Raw genomic sequence first — 19,169 nt, forward strand, 5'->3', positions numbered from 1 at the left:
GGTCTGCCATAGTCAAAATAAAAAAAATCCTTCCAGTAGCACCTTTAAGACCAACTAAGTTAGTTCTTGGTATGAGCTTTCGTGTGCAAGCATCTGAAGAAGTGTGCTTGCACACGAAAGCTCATACCAAGAACTAACTTAGTTGGTCTTAAAGGTGCTACTGGGAGGATTTTTTTTATTGGGACAAATTAGTCAAGGAGGGTCAGACGAATTCCGGACCGTGTTGTTCCTGACCGTGGCCGCTAGATGTCGCTCACCAACGCCCATCTCGACCTCTTGACTCTGCTCTCTGAGCAGCAGATCTTTTTCACTTTGGGCTGTTTCCAGCTGCGGCCGCTAGATGGCAATGCCGGAGCGGATGGTGAACGCAGAAGCCTCCCCCGCCCCACGCCGGAGAGCAAAGTTACCTGCGGCGTGCATTGGAGCAGGATTTCGTAGTAACTTTGCAAACCCTTTTCACGAGGGTGGAGCAAGGGAGGACCAAGCCTACCGCTCCTACGAGGGGCAGCTGGAGCGGCAGAGATTCCCCCACCTCCCCGCTTCCTACAAGCCCATCGTTTTGCACGGTTTGTTCGTCCGCCGAGCTGGGATGTGCGTAGCAGGGCGCCCTGGGAGAGAAGAGAAAAGGTAGGTATTTAAAATATACATATATGCATTGCATTGAGCGGGGAGGGGAGGGTTATCCCTGTATGCAAGACAGGGTTCTGCAGCCAAGTCTCCTTCTCTTGCACCGTGTCTACATTTTGTAAACAAGCAGAAGGAGGGGGAAATCTATGAATACAAGAGCTATCTGTAAGGAACTCCTCTGTTTCTCTCTCTATTTCTCCCCACCCCCAGCTCCGGTTTCTGTGATTGTTTGGCCGCTGCAAGTGTTGCCTCTTCCTCTCTCGCCCCTCCTCCTAATCTCAGAACCTTCCAGGGCTCAGGTCTGAGCCAGCGTTAAACCATAACACTGCCTGGATATGCCAATGCACACCCTGGCTTATGTAGGAAGGCTAGAAAAAACAAACAAAGGAAAAAAGCAAGACGGGAGTCTGAGCATAGCCAGAGTGCCGCTGCCTTCTCCCTGCCAATCAGAGAAGCAGCAACAGCTGGCCCAGGTCACACCTGAGATTAGGAGACTCAATTTACAGCGGGGGGGGGGGAGGGGCAGAAGCAAACGTGAGTGGGTCAATAAATGTGTCTCTTACCTTTGCACTGTAGTTAAACACATGCAAAAGTTACAGGTTCTACTCTCTCTCTTCTTCATTTTCCCATCCAGCCAAGATTAATTTAATTACAGCCCAAGGACTCATTCTAGCCAGACAAAAGCACTTGAGAACCCAAAGGAAAAGCTAGTCAGGGTTGTGGCTGAGGGGACACAGCCCAGGAAGAGAGGTCTGGATGGCTGCATTTGGCTCCTGAGCCCGGCTTCTCCATTTGTTGACTTGTAGGTTAGACATCATGCCTTCCAGGCTGAGCTGAGAGTCCAGTCCAGCCAGGTATGCTCCAAACTTGATGTGGAAAATCTAAATGGCCAGAGTGGGAGTAATTCTCCTGCAAGCCTCATTGAAATAAATGGGAGCTGTGCATGTGCAAGATATTCAGCTCATGGTCATTTCAGTGCGATTTGTGAAGGGACTTTTCCTGGTGGATTCTGCCCACGCAATAGTCACCTCTCTCTTGTCTCTCACTAATTAATGGCACTCCAAGTCTGCTACCCCTACTTGCCTCATGGTAAGCCCTGCTGTCAACACCTCTCATTTCCAGAATCCCGTCACCTTGATTTATTTAAGAAGAAAACACATCTCATGTTACATACTTTCTCTAAACGATAGGTGCTTCAGTGGAGGGTATTATGATGTGTATCCCAAATGTAAGTTGTCAGGTGTTGACTGCCTCACATGTGGTTTCCCTCCTGCCCCCATGTATAAATGCACTGGGAAGCTGCTTTTGAATAATCTCCTGCATTTTAGGAAGTTTATGAAGGTTTCTTAATTGTGAAATTAACCATATGCTATTCACCAACAGTCTCTCTCTTTTATTTTAAATACTTTTTAAAAAACCTGCATTCATTCCAATTATAGGTAGACTTGTCACAACCAGTTCTCATTAGAGACAAGTAAGAATGAAGACAGAATCTGTTAAACAAAAACTTGCATTGAGCAAGTTTATTATTATAATTTGGGTCTTTTACAACACACTTTGCAAATTTATTGCAAACACTGAATTAAAACGCTACTTTTATGCTTTTACATATGCAGAAAAATGGGATTAAAGTATTTTAAAACAAGCTATGTAAAGGTAAAGGGACCCCTGACCGTTAGGTCCAGTCGCGGGTGACTCTGGGGTTGCGGCGCTCATCTCGCTTTACTGGCCGAGGGAGCCGGCGTACAGCTTCTGGGTCATGTGGCCAGCATGACTAAGCAGCTTCTGGCGAACCAGAGCAGCGCATGGAAACGCCGGAGCGGTACCTATTTATTCACTTGCACTTCGTGCTTTCGAACTGCTAGGTTGGCAGGAATAGGGACCGCGCAATGGGAGCTCACCCCGTCGCGGGGATTCGAACTGCCAACCTTCTGATCAGCAAGCCCTATGCTCTGTGGTTTAACCCACAGCGTCACCCACGTCCCTTCAAAATAAGCTATAGTGGTTGTTAAATATAGTAAGCTGTTACCTATATTTTATGGTGTTTTTTATACGTATATAACACACTTGGGTAATTGTGTAATTTCAGTGATTGACTGTGTTGGCCGAAGACAGTTACGAGAAAATAAAATTAACTGTTGGGTGGGAGAGTTCCTATAAGGAAGTGGAAGCTTTGGCAGAAAGTTACTGTTTGAATAGTTAATGCTGATTTGTGTGCATTTCAGTATTCCATTTGCAAAGTATAACACCTTGCAAATACAGTGTATTAAAATATGACCAGATATTATCTGTTTCCATAGCTGTATAAAGAATAAAGCTTCCTTTCTTTTATGAATTGGAAATGACAACTAAGCACAATAGTTAGCATGGCCAGTCCCTGTCTTGCTGCTGTGCCACAACAGCTCTGCATATATCCATTTCATACACCAGATGTTTTAACGATCATCCCCCCCCATCCCCCTGTTCAATATTGGCGGAATATTTTCACAGCCACACCGAACGTATTCCCATAAACTTTAACAAATGTGTGTTGAATCAGCCTCTGCTTTGGCAGTGATGGCTCTCTTTGTGCAACTTAACTTTCAATGCAAGTTTTCTCCATGTTTATGTATGGTTGGTGACCATTACCTGCAAATTCAAAAAGTCCTGACCTTCTCCACTGCCTGCCTTAAAGGATGTAGCAGCCTAGTCAAGAGGGCAGGATCCTCCTATCTCTAAAATGCAGTTATCTATGCATTCCAAAACAGTGCCTGTCATCTTCTTATTGAAGAGATGAGTTGCAATTTGCTTCAGGCACTTTAGAAGAGGGCTGGGCTTAGTCCTCTATCTTGTAAGCTTTGTGTTGAGTATTAAAGTAACACAAAGTACAAAGCTTGATGAATATTCAGGTAGATGTAGAACACCTAAATCTATAAAAAATAATAGCATATTCTTGAAGCACTCAGCTCAAAACAGTACATAAAGAGTGATAGAAAAACAGTGTCCTAGCTAATGTGATTATATGCTTGTACAAGATATACCATTTGTAGATTTATTACTTAGGTGCACAGAAGTCATGCCATAATTCAGTACTAGGGAGGGACTGAACACTCTAGTTACTTTCATATGCGGTGAAACATATAGTAGGGGTGGATTGCAAAAAAGAAGAGGAGAATGTGTGGCACTAACTTACATTGCAGGCCTCTGTTTTTGTACCAAAAACATCCATATTAGATTACTAGTATTGTGTCTCTTGTATTATTGGCATCCCCTTGAGGCAAAATTTAAACCTAGGATGAGTTGCGACTTGAAAAGGAACGCAAATCTTGGTGCTAGAATCTGTTTCTTAGTTGTTATCTGTTTAATTCTTTTAAATGTTTCTTACTCTCTTTTAATGCTTGAGTTAATGGTGATCCATCCAAATATCTGTTCAATGCATCTATTGTTTTTAGTTTCAAAAAAATTGTGGCAGTCAAAAGGAAGTAGCAAACTGCTATTTTGCACAGCATAATACCAGTAATTAATAATTTCTCATGCCTCCCTCACCTGATGAGAACAGGAATCATGCCACCTTAGAATTAATACATTCTGTGTATATGTATAATCAGTTGAATTTTACCAAACATCTGTAGGCTGATTTGCATACATCTCTAGATGTGTTCCTATGGAGTGCCAAACTTATGTCAAATCCCCCACCCTCACTCTGCGTTGAGACCTACACCAGTTTGTCCCATGCAGACAGCAGAAGAGCATAATTAAATTCTTGAGTTTTGGGCATGTATTATAGTTTCTGCATAGTTATTTCTATCCCAAGTCCATCAATAGCAAGACACATTGGAAGGTTTGATGTGCCCAGAGACATCCGTATGCAAAAGGATACTTATGCACACAGGCTCCATGATTAGATATGTCTTAGGCCAATATTTTTTAAAAAAATGCCTGTGAAAAATCACTTAGAAAGTCAGCATTTGTTTCTTTTCAAAATAGCAGACTGTAATCTAATTATTCTTCCTTTAGTTGATAGAATCCCACACTCCGTTGCCCATTTCTTCATTTGTGCTAATAGGACATTGAAAATAAAGCATTCTTCTCTTTCAAAATTGTCACATTGTCATTCTGCTTCGTTGTAAAGGGGGGACTCTTTGTATGTGTTGTTGTTGATGATAATAAGCAACTGGTGGTGTAAAGGGATCTAGTTTTAAAACAAGATGAAATAAACTGAAGGATGCAAGATATTTTTACACTCAACATTTCTGCACATTTCATTGTTATTTGCATAGACTAGGTATGCAGGGATTTAATTTAATGTATGGGGAGGAATATGCTATTCTCTGAAGTAGGTAGGTTGGTTGGTAGTAATGTAATGCTCATGACAAGCAATGCCCGTGTTTGTTTCCTAAATTCTGTTTGTCCCTGAGTTATCATGCTTCCTGCAATAAAATATATCATATAGATGCTTGATCCTCAATCCTCAAAATTAAAGCTCAGAATGCCATCTGACCTTAGGTATGTAAGATACAAAACAAAGGTTTTACTGTATTAAAGTGTTACAGGCCTGGTGAAGAGAGTTGATACTGTTCTCTTCCCCACTTTACAGTCAATGTTAGAAACTGAGTTATGAAAGCTAGGAGATAATTGTCACCTTAAACCTAGGTTATGGGCACAACAACAGAATGTCTAGGCGCACTTTTGTATAATGAATACAAAGCTGAAAATGAATGAACTGCAGCTAAAATATTATGTTTACTTTTCACATGGTCTAGTCCTTCTCGTGCCCACCCCCGTAATATTCTTAAGAGGGTGTCTTCTCCAGTCTTCAGAGCGTAGCTGGAAGTGGGGAGGCAGAAAAAGGTCCTCCTTTCCTTCCACTCTGCAGTTTTAATCTGAAATCTTAGGTGCAGTACTGAGCCCAGAGCTCAGAAACTGCTCGCGCTAATGAAATTCCCTGTTGCAAAATGCGCCGAGAGTGATGGGAGTTTCGAACACTGTTTGCAGTGCTTTTTCTGTATTTTAAACTTTATAGAACAATTTTTTTTTTATGCTTCCATTAGAGGATTCTGAAAACAAGCATAGATTTGCAGTTACTGTCAGTTCAGTGTGTTTTGTTGTACTGTACAGTACTTTGATAACTTTCTAGAATGAAGTTTTGTGTGTCGTCATTTAGTGACTGAATAACAAGGTAGTTCTGTCACAGGGAAGCTTGAACCCTTGTAGTTTGTTGATTTCCTTTCTGCTAAAATTGTCAGTGGCAAAAATGCATTATAAGTAATGACAACGTTATTATTTACGTATATTGCAGGGCTTCCTTTAATACCTGGCATCTAGAGGATTTTAAGAATGATGAATAGTGTGTGTGCAGAGCGAAACTACTGTTAAGACAGGTTAAGCTTCAGTGAATTTGTTTGAAGGGCACAATAGGAATTAACTGTGTTAGCTGTGTTACACAAGGCTTGTAGCGGACGTAATTCTTCAAAAACTTTTCTGTCAGCAAGACCAATAATCGTTCATGCATTTGAACTGTTTCCGGAAATAACTACACAACCTCCCTCCTGCTCTCTTTAAACTGACCTTTATGAGTGTACAGAATATTTCCTGTGAAAGTATTCTAATAATTGTGATCACGAAAAAGTTCTAGGATTGGGGGACTAAATTATGTTTGTTTTAAGGGAAGAGTAAAATTTACTCACCATCAAAAAGACACAGAAATTTTAAATTAAGGAATGGACCTACTCTTGCAGTGTGTAAATAGTAAACATATTTCCTCTTTCATGTAAAATAATGTGCTTTTACATTCTAAATCTTTGCTTCTGGCAACTGTCCTCTTCTGAAACCTACTTTGAGTTGTAGGGCACAATTTTGTGAATGTTCCAATGAAAGTGAAACAAGTATTATTGGAGCATAATACTGCTGTCTTCTGCTTGTAAATTTTAACCATTTAAGCCTGTTGCAGAACCCTACCCTATGTATGCTGACTCAAAAATGAGGGACTTCCCCTCCTCTTTGGTCTTGCTAATTCTGAGGTCTTCTCATACTGATACAGTCGCTGACGACTCTGGGGTTGCGGCGCTCATCTCACTTTATTCCGAGTCATGTGGCCAGCATGACTAAGTCGCTTCTGGCGAGCCAGAGCAGCTCACGGAAACACCGTTTACCTTCCCGCTGGAGAGGTACCTATTTATCTACTTGTTCTTCGACGTGCTTTCAAACTGCTAGGTTGGCAGGAGCAGGGACTGAGCAATGGTCTGATACAGAAACAAGTGCCCTAATACCTGTCTGTCCCCAGTTTTGCATATTCCCTACAACTTTGTGTCCCCTTTCCTAGCTTATCCTTACAAGTTTATGCCATTCTTTCTCAACTTGAATGAAAGCAGTTTGCCCAGTGCCCATGCTTCTGATTTGTGGGTTCTCTCTACATAAGAGCATTCTTAATTTGTGATAAAGTAAGACCAGGTTTATAATTCCTCTGGCTTTTGCAAACAAAAAAACCCCCCTACTTCCAGAAGCCTGATACAAATAGTGTGGGGGGGGGGGAGAGGGGAGGCAGAGGAACAAAGAACAAAATGCCAACAGTGCCTTGGAATGAAGGACATTATCTGTGAAGGATCTTGTAAAACCAGATCTTTTCACCAAGATACTAAATCTTCATTCCTGAGCCCTTTTGCTGCCTTCTTCTGACACAGGGCGTAAGTGGATGTTAATAGTATTCTTGTGACCCTTTATGACCTCTTTGAATCTGCCCCCAAGCGCTAGCTGTCTTTTGGTGGAGAGCAAAGTGGGAGAGGTTTAAAGCTACAGCTACTGAGATGTTGCTGAATTAGTGATTACTGTTGGCACAGTTCAAATAGGCACGAAACAATGTTGTTTACAGAAGAGGAAGAAATGTTCCTGCCCTGGAAAAAAAACACCTTGTGGGGTGAAGGGGATAAGAATGAGAAATGAGAAGCTAAGATGAGACTGAGTGGATGCGAGTCTAAATTTCTGTCAGAGATTAAGATTTAAGGGGGGGGGTTGGAAATATGTGTTTTCAATGGGTAATTGTAAGCCTTATAGTGCACATGTCTACTTAGAAGTTATTCCCATCGAGTACAGTGGGATAGGATTGCAATCTTAATGTCTCACCACCATCAGAGTTGAGGCAGTCACTCAGGGAAAAGGGAATACACTCCCCAAAGAGGTCCACATGGTGCCTTCATTGCTGTGTGTTAAGGGTCAGGGTTAGGAACTTTTAGGTGCTAATCATTACTGAACAATCTCTTGATTTTTATCTAATGAAAACTTGCATAAGGGAAACTTAGCTTTTCCTGGTTTGATGTGTCACTGTGTGGTGCTTATTTTATTTTATATATTCTTGTTTTATCAATATTTGTTGTGTGCTACTTAAGAAAATTTTGCTTATAATTGAAAAGTCCAATATAAATTTAAAACCAGCTTTATAAAATAAAGTACTGTATAATAAGCGATCAGGCCATGAGGTGTGTGTTTTCAGATCACCCTTTGCATGAGTAGTCAAAGCATGCCCAGCTGCATTTTAGGCTTTTTGGTTGTAGTGGACTTATGGCCTTCCATTAGTTGTTGTTGTTGTTTACATTTGTATATCACCCTATCTCCACAGATCTCAGGGTAGTTCACAACATAAAATCACAAAATAAAAACATGAAGTACATAATGAAAATAAAAACAAGAACAACCCAATAATCCCCCAAGTTTACAACATGACTGAAGTCAGAGAGTTGTATCTTTCAGCCCTGGTTATGCTTCAAGTAATGACCCAAATAAGGATCTTTGGCGTGAAAAAGCGTTGATAGAAGTTATTAGTATTAATTATATGATCCCAACAAAGATATTGTTTATATTCTTTGCAGCCTGTTTTGCATACAGCACATAGTTAATGTAGAAAAACATGTGCAAGGGAAAGAGGAAGTACAGTGGGCAACCAAAGTTTATAACAATAAATGCTAGTCATTTATGCCAAAAGCTTCATAGAGATTTATTTGTTTTGAAGCAGTTTTGTTTGTCGACTGCAGTAGTATGGAAGGGAGCCCTTAACCTGTCAATTAAGCAAGCTTGCAAATATATTTACCTTGCTTTAGTTTAAAGGGACATGCAGCCCATGGGTTGACCGGTATAATAAATTATGAAGTTGTTAAGAGCAATCTTGCAATGAGGTCAGCATGCAAAGGGCATGGACATTCTAGCCAAAGTCATGCAGGCTCCATTGGTTTCAGTGGGAAAGACTTGAGTACACTCATAACTCTCACTCAAATCAGTGGGCTGCAAAGTGCTGAAATTTGGCTGGCTAAACAAACCTTGTGATGCAATTCAGCACTTTTCCCATTGCTTTCTATTTGTGCTGACATATTATCCTCTACTGCCACATATTAAGATTGCTGTCCATTTTGGGGTCTTTTATTCTTTTCATCTCATGGAAAACATTACTCATAACAAACAGTATACATTGGTACCTCAGGTTACATATGCTTCAGGTTACAGACTCCGCTAACCCAGAAATAGTACCTCGGTTCAATAACTTTGCTTCAGGATGAGAACAGAAATTGTGCTCTGGTGGTGCGGTGCGGCGTGGCACGGCGGCAGCGGGAGGCCCCATTAGCTAAAGTGGTGCTTCAGGTTAAGAACAGTTTCAGGTTAAGAACGCACCTTCAGAACAAATTAAGTACTTAACCCAAGGTACCACTGTATTTTAATCATTCTGAATTTATTAGTGATAGCTCTTGTTTCTAAGATTTGCCAGGTTCTGGTGGTCATTTGTATAGCTTTTCCACCAAATCCAACTCGCCTACAGAATCCACATTTAAAACAAGTTTTATTTGAAACCCCCACTATTGAAAATCTGTGATGTGTTATGGTTCAAAATTCTAGATCCAACCCCCCCCCCCAAAAAAAAAACTTTAGATGGCTGTCTAAACAAAATCACACAGACCTACCTTATTACATCACCTCCAGCCAGTTAAAGGGGAGGGAAACATGTCCCCTTCTAGAAGGATCTCTAGCTGTTCCATTTCTGGAGCATTACTCTAGCATATGTTACAAACAGGATCCTTAGCAGACCTTGCCAGGTCTGCTTAACAAAGAAACTACATTTTAGTAATCCCCCTTTTTTGCAGATCCCAATTTAGGGCTATAAAACCATAGAATTTGAGGGGACCCCAAAACCCCATTTAGTCTAATCCCAATCTTATTACACTGATAAGCCTCATTTGTTCTTCGTAACAGTAAATCTCAATGTATAACCAACAAACAACTTTCCACAACATATGGTAGCTTGTAATCATTCTAAAGCACTCAATCACTTCCCAAGTGTTAACAACTGTGTTAACTTAAGTGAAATGAAAGTTAGTAGGTTAACCATGAGAAGAGGATTCTGTGGATGTGAAATAAGAGTATTCTTTATTGGCTTTATTTAAAAAAAAGCATTTATAGAAATGCTCGTACCATAATATACAGTGAGTAGTTGGTGCAACCACCTTACAATCACACTTCTCATAATGCAACCAAAGTTGTGAGCTGGTAACTTCCTTATTCAGCTGCTCTGGAATAGCTTGCCACAATGTGGGGGTCAGTCTGTTGCATATTGGTGCAGGCTTTTCCCCATTTATGTCCACCCATTTCCCATCCATCTCTGCACTGGATATTGGAATGTTTGTGACATGCTCCCCCAGCTCTCTGACTGCTGTTATCTAAAACTTCTAATGCAAGTGTTATTTAGACATCATTGTCAAGTGTACATTCAGTCCTGGGTCCATTAATTCTCTACATTTGCTCCTGCTGATGGTAGGATCCTTTGCCCTGATGTTTCGTTTCGTTTCGTTTCTTTCTTTTTTTAGGAAATCTATTTATTATATTTTTCTCGGGTTTTGAAATAAACAAAGTCAGTTCATCAGATGTTTCGTTTCTTTCTAATCCCACCCGGGGGCTGGGGAGGAAGTCCCGTTGTGCAAGCAGATCTCATTCCACTCATGCATACCCCACTTAAGAGTACGTTGAATTTCCACCCCGTATTTCTAACTCTCGAATAGGGCAATTGCAAGATCATCATGCATTAAGGCCAATTTTTCATCACTGCTATCTTTTTAAATAGTATCTTTAAGGTCAGGGGTTGGGAACCTGCGGTTCTTCAGATGCTGCTGGACTCCAGCTCCCATCAGTCCTAGCCAGCATGAACAAGGGACTAAGATGATGGGAGTTGTAGTCCAAAAACACCTGAAGGGTTGCAAATACCCCACCTGTTTTTTAACAGAATAGACACTTTCACCCCTAGACCCACCAAAATGGTCTTCAGGCTGTTTCCTCTTGCTACACACCCACATTCTCTTTCCACCTGAAACTGTGCCCTGCTACCATTAGAATGTAAAATTCAAGAGTTTGTAATCCAAATGCTTTTTTGGGGAATGTGTTAGTGTGCATTGGGGAACAGAAAAGGTGCACTGAAAGATTCAAAGTCCTGCTCTTGGAAATATTGCAGATTTAAGTTGCAGAGCATCAAAAGAATAATTATGATGTGGCTCTTTAAAGAGCATTTGTATATCTTTTTGTATATTCCTCGTCATAACCAGAGATAGAGTAATCCTGGGGAATAATAGCATCTGGTCTGCAATACAATAGAGGAGGGGGTTGTGAACAACTGTCTAAGCAGCGCACTAATTCTAGGACCAAAGGCTTTCCCCACTGGACCCTAATTCTTTAGAACCTGATGGGCCTCTGGGGAGTCCTCTATTGACATGTAAATTGGCCTGCCCTATTATTGCCAGTGGTAGGCACACTGCAGTTTATCCCAGCTGTCCCTGTGTTGGGTGTCTGTTTGTTGCTTGGTCTTCAACGCCTAAATATGTTTTGCAAACACATGGCTGAGAGGATCCACTGTTTCCCAGAGCGTGGCAACATGTCTCACGTGAGTTAGGAGGCTTTTTTTATTCATGTGTTTGTAATAAATATTTGGTACAGATCTAGGTACAGGCAGCCAGAAAGCAATACAATGTTTGCATTTAAATATTTGGAATATTTTGCTATCTAAGCTCCAGGAAGAGCTGTTAAAAGCCTTGAGGGGTAATTGAAGGTTCTTTCCTCTTTAAACAATGGGCCCTATTATCTTTTCCAGTGAGAGAGCCTGTGTAGACTTACACAGTGTTGGTAAACTAACAAAAGATCCTAGTCTTGTCTCTGTTGCTGCTTTGGTTTAAATTAAAACCCATTAAGTTATTGTGGTTTAGCAGAAGGTGTTACTTTGTGTTTCAGCAATTACGTTAGGTGACTGCAAATTTGTTTTATAATACCAACTCATCTTTTTAAAAAGTTGACTATCGTTATTATCCTAGCATATAATTATTTATAATATTTGCTTTTTACAAGGTTTGCAACGCTGACTAGAGAATGTGAAAGTAGATACATTTCTGTAGGGGCCAAGCAAGTTAAAATGGTTTTTAAAACCTTTGATATTTATTGAGGCATATTGATAAGCAGTTAAAATGTTTTAAGAAAAATATCTTAATTTTTGAAGCCATGTGTGAAAGCTTATATGCTTCTGGCTTCCTTATTGGCAGAATGTGGAGGACCAGCCGTTACCCTTAGGGTGTTGAGAAAGCAAGGAAGAGACTAATTGAAATGTAACAGATTTATTATGTGCAAAACACACATACTGTACTAATCTATTGAGAAGCAGGTCTTTAAACATGTATGCAACCTGTGGATTTAAACTAATGCCTATGAAAAGCAGATTTGTTAAAATATGGGAGTACAAGATCAGACGTCAGTAAAGTCTATTTTTTAATGATACAAGAACTAATACGTTGTGTATATAAAAATGTTTTATTATACCATTTTCTGGTTAATGAAACATCTATCTTCAATTCCTTAGAACTAAGGCTGAGATTCTAAGAATCACTTTGCTCCCCTCAAAGGCTTAAAAAAACCCCTCCAAACAAAATTGAAACAAGAATCCAAAGTGGACCAGCTTTGTCACTTATTTTGTACCAATATTATAAGAAGCAGTAAGAAAACCTAAAATGCTTATTTTTTCCGGTTTTGCTGCCTTGAAGAAGCATTCAAAAAGAGACAACTTTCAAGTTAATCATTTTTATTTAATTGAATACTGTAACAGAGATAATAATAGTTAAAATGTGAAAAGATACTTTCCTCTGAGCTTTGAAACATGGTGGGAAGTTAATGAGGCAGAAGACTCCAGACAGAGTGCTCCAGATGGTCAAGGCAGTAAAGAGAAAGAAGGCTAGTCTGTGATAGACTGAAAGGGAAGGAGTATCTGAGCAAAGAGGCATTTTTTTAATGAGACAGCCTGGAGCAAATCCGCAGAAGATTAAAAATCAAGAAGATAAATACTGAGCTCAGTCTGGAAACTGAGCCAGTGGATCTGCTAATTGAGGAGGTGAATGTTGGTGCACTGGGTAAAAAAAGAAACAATGCAAGATACCTTGCAGGATTCTTATAGCCCATTTTTAATGGCTCAATGCTTATTCACATGTTATGCTTCTGTTAACAGGTAGGTACCAATCGCCTGGAAGTACCTTAGAGGCGGTTCACGTTCTGCTTTTTAAACCCGGTACAAAGGTACAGTTTCTGAATGGCAAAGCACATGCATGGTAGCATCTGCTGTGAGTGATGGTACACGTGCTTTTAAATGTTGGGGTTTTCCCTGTAATAAACATGGAAGAAAGACAAGGAAGGTTTGGGAGGGCAAACGGTGGTATCTTCTGTGACGCCTCAGCAGCAGGGATGATGGGTTCCAAAGCCAGCCCTGCTCCCCCCTCTGAATTTCTGCAATTTCTCCAGTTAAATAATCCATACATATTCATAATCTAATGTTTATAATAACTATAGCAGGGCAACCTTAATAGCTAAAAACATGCTTTATTTTTTCATGAAACCCAAGTTTTTCAGGAAGCTGAATTCTGCTCCCAGTGCTTTATCTTTGCATGTGTGGAGCTGTGGCATATGCACAACTAGTTCTGAGCATATGAGAAAGGAATTATGTGTGGCATATGTATTCATTTCCTGTGCTTTCAACAGGAAAACATTCATGTTTGTATTTAAAAAAAAATAAATGTCCTGGATATTCAAATTATCTTCCCGATTTTACTAGATGTCAGCTCCCCCTCTTTGGGGGGCTGCTTTGCAGGCGGTATCTGGGTCTTGCAGTGACCCAGCAGTGGGGGAGTGACGCAGCCCCGCATCACTGGGATGCCCAGTCGCGCCACGCCCCCCCGGCTGACCAATTGGGTTAGCCAGGGGGCGTGGCTACATCCGTTGAAATAGCGGCGCAGCTGGAGAACAGTCTCCTTTGCCTTCTTTCGTCGGATCTCCCAGCCTACCCACCCTCTTTTCTTGCATTGATTGATTATGGTCTTGCTATGACTAATGTCGGTCGCCTGGTTGTTGGGACCGGGTAGGAATTTTTCCACTTGGCAAATTGGCACCAGCCATTTGGTTTTCACCTACCTAGTAGCAATCGCCACAGCTTTGTAAGGTTAGGCATTGGGTAAGCTTTATTATGGGAGGGGAGGTTGTAGCCTCTGCCTGCCCCTCCTCATTAAGGGTATCCCATTAAAGGGATCCGGGGGTGTGGTTCCTGTCTGAAGCCTGGGCGTGGGCTAGGGCCATGCCAGGGCCCCATTGGTGACCCTGGGGGAGCTCTTAATTGGTGTATATCATAGAGCTCCCCCTTCTGGTGGTTGACCCTTATGAGACTTCCTGCAGACAGGCAGGAGTCAGGCTATATAGTCTTGCTTCACCCAATTGCCCACATCTGTAACCAATAAAGTTGTGGTCTAATTCATCCCATTAACTCAATATACTTGTGTTTGTGTGTATTTTTCGGAGGGAACAGTGGGGCCCGGGGCCTCTCCACACAATTAATTCCAGTGGTTTTCTTTTCAGAGTTCTTTTAAGTGTTTATTGTGATTGATTGACAACACTAATACTGGGAGATTAAATACAGTTGGCTGCAGTTTGACGCAGTTTTTTCCCCTATGAAAGAGGACTGTATAAATGGAGTGGAAGCTTCAGGGGTTGGGGTATGCAAGTTGAAATGCATATAGTTTTATTTAATCTCTTTAATGGGTTGTTTCATTGACTTGCATAGTTGTTGTTGTTTTTAAAAAACCTTAGCCCTGGTAAACAAATATTAAGACAAGAGTTCCATTATTTCTCAACTTTTATTTTAATTTCACTCCAATTATGTTGTGATAGACAGACATAACTGATCAGTCTCTGCACAAACTGGTTTACTGTCAGGATGATAAAACTTCATGTCAGAAACATGGGTAGGATTGCAGGGCCATCTTAGCCTGGAGATGGTGCTTGTGGTTTTAAAAGTGAAAAGGCACTTAGTGAGGGTGAAGCTGTTGTTCCATTGCTTTCTTCACTCACTCTTCTTCCCTGACTTCTATCAGGCAAAAAACTAGTTTGCTATATCCTGCAGGTAGGAGAGGATGGGGGATCAAGGGAACGGTAAAATAGGAGGACAGGAATTGCAGTGGTTGCAGTTTCTTTGAGCTTATGTAGTTAGACAATCACCCGTACCCAGCTAAGGATCAGATTTTCACTAAGGACACCTGGATTCAAACACCTGCAGAGCTGTGAAGCTCACTGAAAGACTTCAGTGACCAGTCACTGTCAATCCATTTAAGCCATCCAATGTGGTTGTTATGAAGCCTGAGTTCCTTGGAGGAAGGTTGAGATCACACATTTTAAATTAACATATATGCATTCAGAAGTTCATCTAAGCCAACTTGCAGTGTGTTGCTTTGTATGGGATTTACATTCTGATGAGCATTCGAAGATCCACATTTCAAATATGTTTAAAATTGTGCCTGACTAGAACTTGACTGAGACAACTATTTGCAGGTGAAGAACTGGCAACCCTAAACAAGCAATACTGTAGAACTGTGGCCTGGCTCTTTGGTGGTATGATAACGATAAGAAGATGTACATATCAGCCACTTCTACCTCTTGGGTAGTATTCTGCTTCTATAAGTGCTCACTTGTCTTCCTAGAGTTTGGATTCCACCACCATCACCGCCACTTGGATCATTTTCATTTGGTGAGCTCCCGTTGCTCTGTCCCAGCTTCTGCCAACCTAGCAGTTCGAAAGCACGCCAGTGCAAGTAGATAAATAGGTACCGCTGTGGCAGGAAGGTAATCAGCATTTCCGAGCACTCTGGTCCTCGTCATGGTCCTCTGTGTGCCAGTAGCGGTTTAGTCATTCTGGCCACATGACCAGGAAAGCTGTCTGTGGACAAACGCCAGCTCCCTCGGCTTGAAAAGCAAGATGAGTGCTGCACCCCATACTCACTTTTGACTGGACTTAACCGTCCAGGTGTCCTTTACCTTTACCTTTTACCATCTGAAGATGTGCTAAGAATGAACCTTCATTTAATAGATATTCTTTGGAAATGTGCTTTGGCATTCTTCTATATTTAGGACCAAACTGGAATGGTGAGGGCAACCATCCTCGTTCATGTGCATGCCCTTGTTGACATATAACATAAGAGTTGGTAGGGGCAGTCTTAATTTTTTCACTAAAGACGATTTGTGGGTAAGGCGAACTGAAGCGTCCTTTCCATGGTTTGTCACTACAGGCGCTTCTCTCAAAACTGAGGAAAACAAATATGGCTGCACTTGTAGTTTGTCCCTCAGTATGTATTGAATTCTGACACCTTTCACATAGTTCATCTTTCAGATCTCTTCCTCCCCATGATATTATGTAGGTATTCATAGCCTGTGATGTGTAAGCTGCTGTGAATTGTTAGGCAAGGATCCTTCCTTTAATTTAATAGACTTGTATGTACAATATAGTCTTTTTGATGGTTAAACATGATTATAGAAGTGGGCCTTTTTCATGTTCCCACAGATACCATATATGGGGATGATGATCCCAATGTCCGTTAATGCTTGTAAAACAAATCAGGTTGGCTTTATTTGGAATCAGCCTACACTGATTGACACAGGGCCATCAGAATCTTCCAATACACTTTGGAAAGAGCAGAGAGCCATGTCTTCTACCACATTTTAAATGATTACAACTTTGCGTACAAAAGAGTGACTAAATTTAGTTCAGGTAATTAGCCTGCTAGAATTATTTAATTGCTTGGTCAGCAGCTTTTCCCTAGAGATGCGGATGTCCGTGTGCTCTCTCACTTTAATTCCTAATTGTTTCCAGAGCCTCTAGCACAATTTACAGTATCCATGGCACACTCCAGGATGTGCTCATGCTTTGGACCCAGTCAGGATGTAGTATTCATTTCTGATTAATCAACCGGGAAGGAAAGAGTGTGGCTCCAAATTAATTATTTCCAGCAGTTCCATGGCACCCTGAACTAACTTTCCCCATGCCTTTGTTCATACAGCCAGAGCTTAGTTTGTGCCAAGGCTCATCCCCAGGATGTGCTTTCAGCAACAGGACTTGGCCTTGTAAGCATGTGAAGTACTAATAAAGAGGGCTGTGTGTGCGCGCGCGCCAAGTGGTTTTCCTTCTGGCCACCTCAAAGCATGCAATCGGTGACTCTTACTTGTAAGTAAGAAAGAGATATTTATTCAGACAAGTGACAATAAAGGCTCAGCAGCAGGCACAGAACTCCAGCGTCATGGTTCGAGAGCAGGGAAAGGAAGTTCACAACTGGAGGGAAGTGACAAAAGATGTCCCACAACTTTCCACAAGCCACCCACCAAGCTTTTAAAGATGAGATGTGGCTTGTTCAGTTACAAACCTCGCTTATTTTGTGGGAATGGCAGGATTGCAAACACATGTTCCATCAGGGTGGGTGGGTCTGCTTCCATCTGTGAAGGTGGCACCTGATTCTAGGCAACAAGACTGCACCCTCCTGTACAGGCTCCAGTTCAGTCATCACCTCCGTCACTTCTGCCTCCTCCTGGGCTAATCAAAGCCAGTTTTCCCCCAACAGGTGCCCTTCAGTTGTTTTGGACTACAAATCCCATCAGCCCCAGCCAGCATGGTCTGCGCTCTGAGATGATGGGAGCACTAGTCTTAAACATTTGGCGGGTACCACGTTGGGGAAGACTGCTCCACTCAGTCATAACATCTTTCTCACAAGAGAGTTCTCACTGGATCAGCATCTTTCAGCCATTTTGAAAATTCCTACTTGACTTCTGAAATATGTCCCTTTCCGCATCTTTAACTGGTGACTGCTTTCGATATAAGCAAAATCACCAAATATGATTTTATAATGTGGATAGAGAAATGACTACATTCTGCCATTTCAGTGCTTATATGGATATTGGAAATAGGTTAAGGCCTTTCTTCATCTATATATAATTGTTCAAGGAAGCCAGATGGCTAAGGATTAATTTATAATATACTTTTGACTTTTTTTAAGGAAGGAAGGAGGGGTAATTGTTTCTCCCGGGGATTAAAAGACATTTCATTTATAGTCTGATCATTAACCATTTGAAAAGTAAAACATGAACAGCAGTCCACCAACTGTTTTCTCTCAAGCAAACTGCAGCTCTGTTTATATATATGGGATTGCTCAATAATTATACCACACAAGTAATTTGTGACTGTTCTCCATCATGTCATTTCATAGCTCCATAGATTCAGGACTCAGGAGATACCATGCTGTTGTTGTTTACTGTTGTTAACTTAATGTATAAGCTGATACAAGATGTTGTTTTCTTCACTGGTCTGCAGCGTTAAGCTTTCCAGATTGCCTATTACATAGATTAATTTAAGTCTGCCAGTGGATGTTAAGTACAGTCTTTGTTTCCCCCGGGTGCTAGTTTGCTTGGGGTAAAAAAAAAAAAAATAGGGACTAGAAATAGAATATTGATATATGATGGTATCTGTAAGCAAATGGAACCTCTATGTCAGGGGTCAGCAACCTTTTTCAGCCATGGGCTGGTCCACCGTCCCTCAGATCATGTGGTGGGCCAGACTATATTTTTTGGGGGGAAATGAACGAATTCCTATGCCCCACAAATAACCCCAAGATGCATTTTAAATAAAAGGACACATTCTACTCATGTAAAAACACCAGGCAGGCCCCACAAATAACCCAGAGATGCATTTTAAATAAAAGGACACATTCTACTCATGTAAAAACACGCTGATTCCCAGACCGTCCGCGGGCCTGATTGAGAAGGCAATTGGGCCACATCCAGCCCCTGGGCCTTAGGTTGCCTACCCCTGCTCTATGTTAAGAGGCACTATACATTAAAAAAGTGATGCTGGAGACAGACATGTAGGAGAGCTGCTGCTTTCGTGCCCTAATTGGAAGCTTCCCAGAGGCACCTGGCTGGTCATTGTCAGAAGGAGAAGATTTGATTAGATCAGGAATAGGAACCTGTGGCCTTCCAGATGTTATTAGACTCCTGTCAGTCCCAGCCAGCATGACCAATAGTCAGGAATTATGAGAGCTGCAATCCAATAATACCTGGAGGGCCAGAGGTTCACCATCTCTGCACTAGATTGACTTTGGCTCTGCTTTGTTCTAGAAAGGCTTTTCTTACATTCCTATCTACAGTGTTCCTGTAACAGCTCACTTCAGACTAGGACATCCCTTACCCTTATCTTACTTTAA

The 19,169-nt window shown here is 41.3% G+C and overlaps 1 protein-coding gene across 9 annotated transcripts in view; it reads left to right on the forward strand.

Annotated features, from left to right (window-relative positions):
- The first annotated feature begins 326 nt into the window (after positions 1-326).
- Positions 327-19,169, forward strand: part of ANKRD6 (ankyrin repeat domain 6) — a 66,710-nt gene continuing 47,867 nt past the window's right edge. For 2 of the 9 annotated variants that reach the window (XM_080999863.1, XM_080999862.1), the window contains exon 1: positions 340-627. The gene's annotated coding sequence lies outside the window, so the exon portion shown is untranslated. Of the gene's footprint in view, positions 628-11,410; positions 11,513-13,118; positions 13,183-19,169 lie in introns of those variants that run through there. The other 7 variants (XM_080999856.1, XM_080999865.1, XM_080999857.1 and 4 more) reach the window with 5 other exon arrangements.

The sequence above is a fragment of the Podarcis pityusensis genome, assembly GCF_964106645.2.
Source record: "Podarcis pityusensis genome assembly, chromosome: 3".
Taxonomy (NCBI): Eukaryota; Metazoa; Chordata; class Lepidosauria; order Squamata; family Lacertidae; genus Podarcis; species Podarcis pityusensis.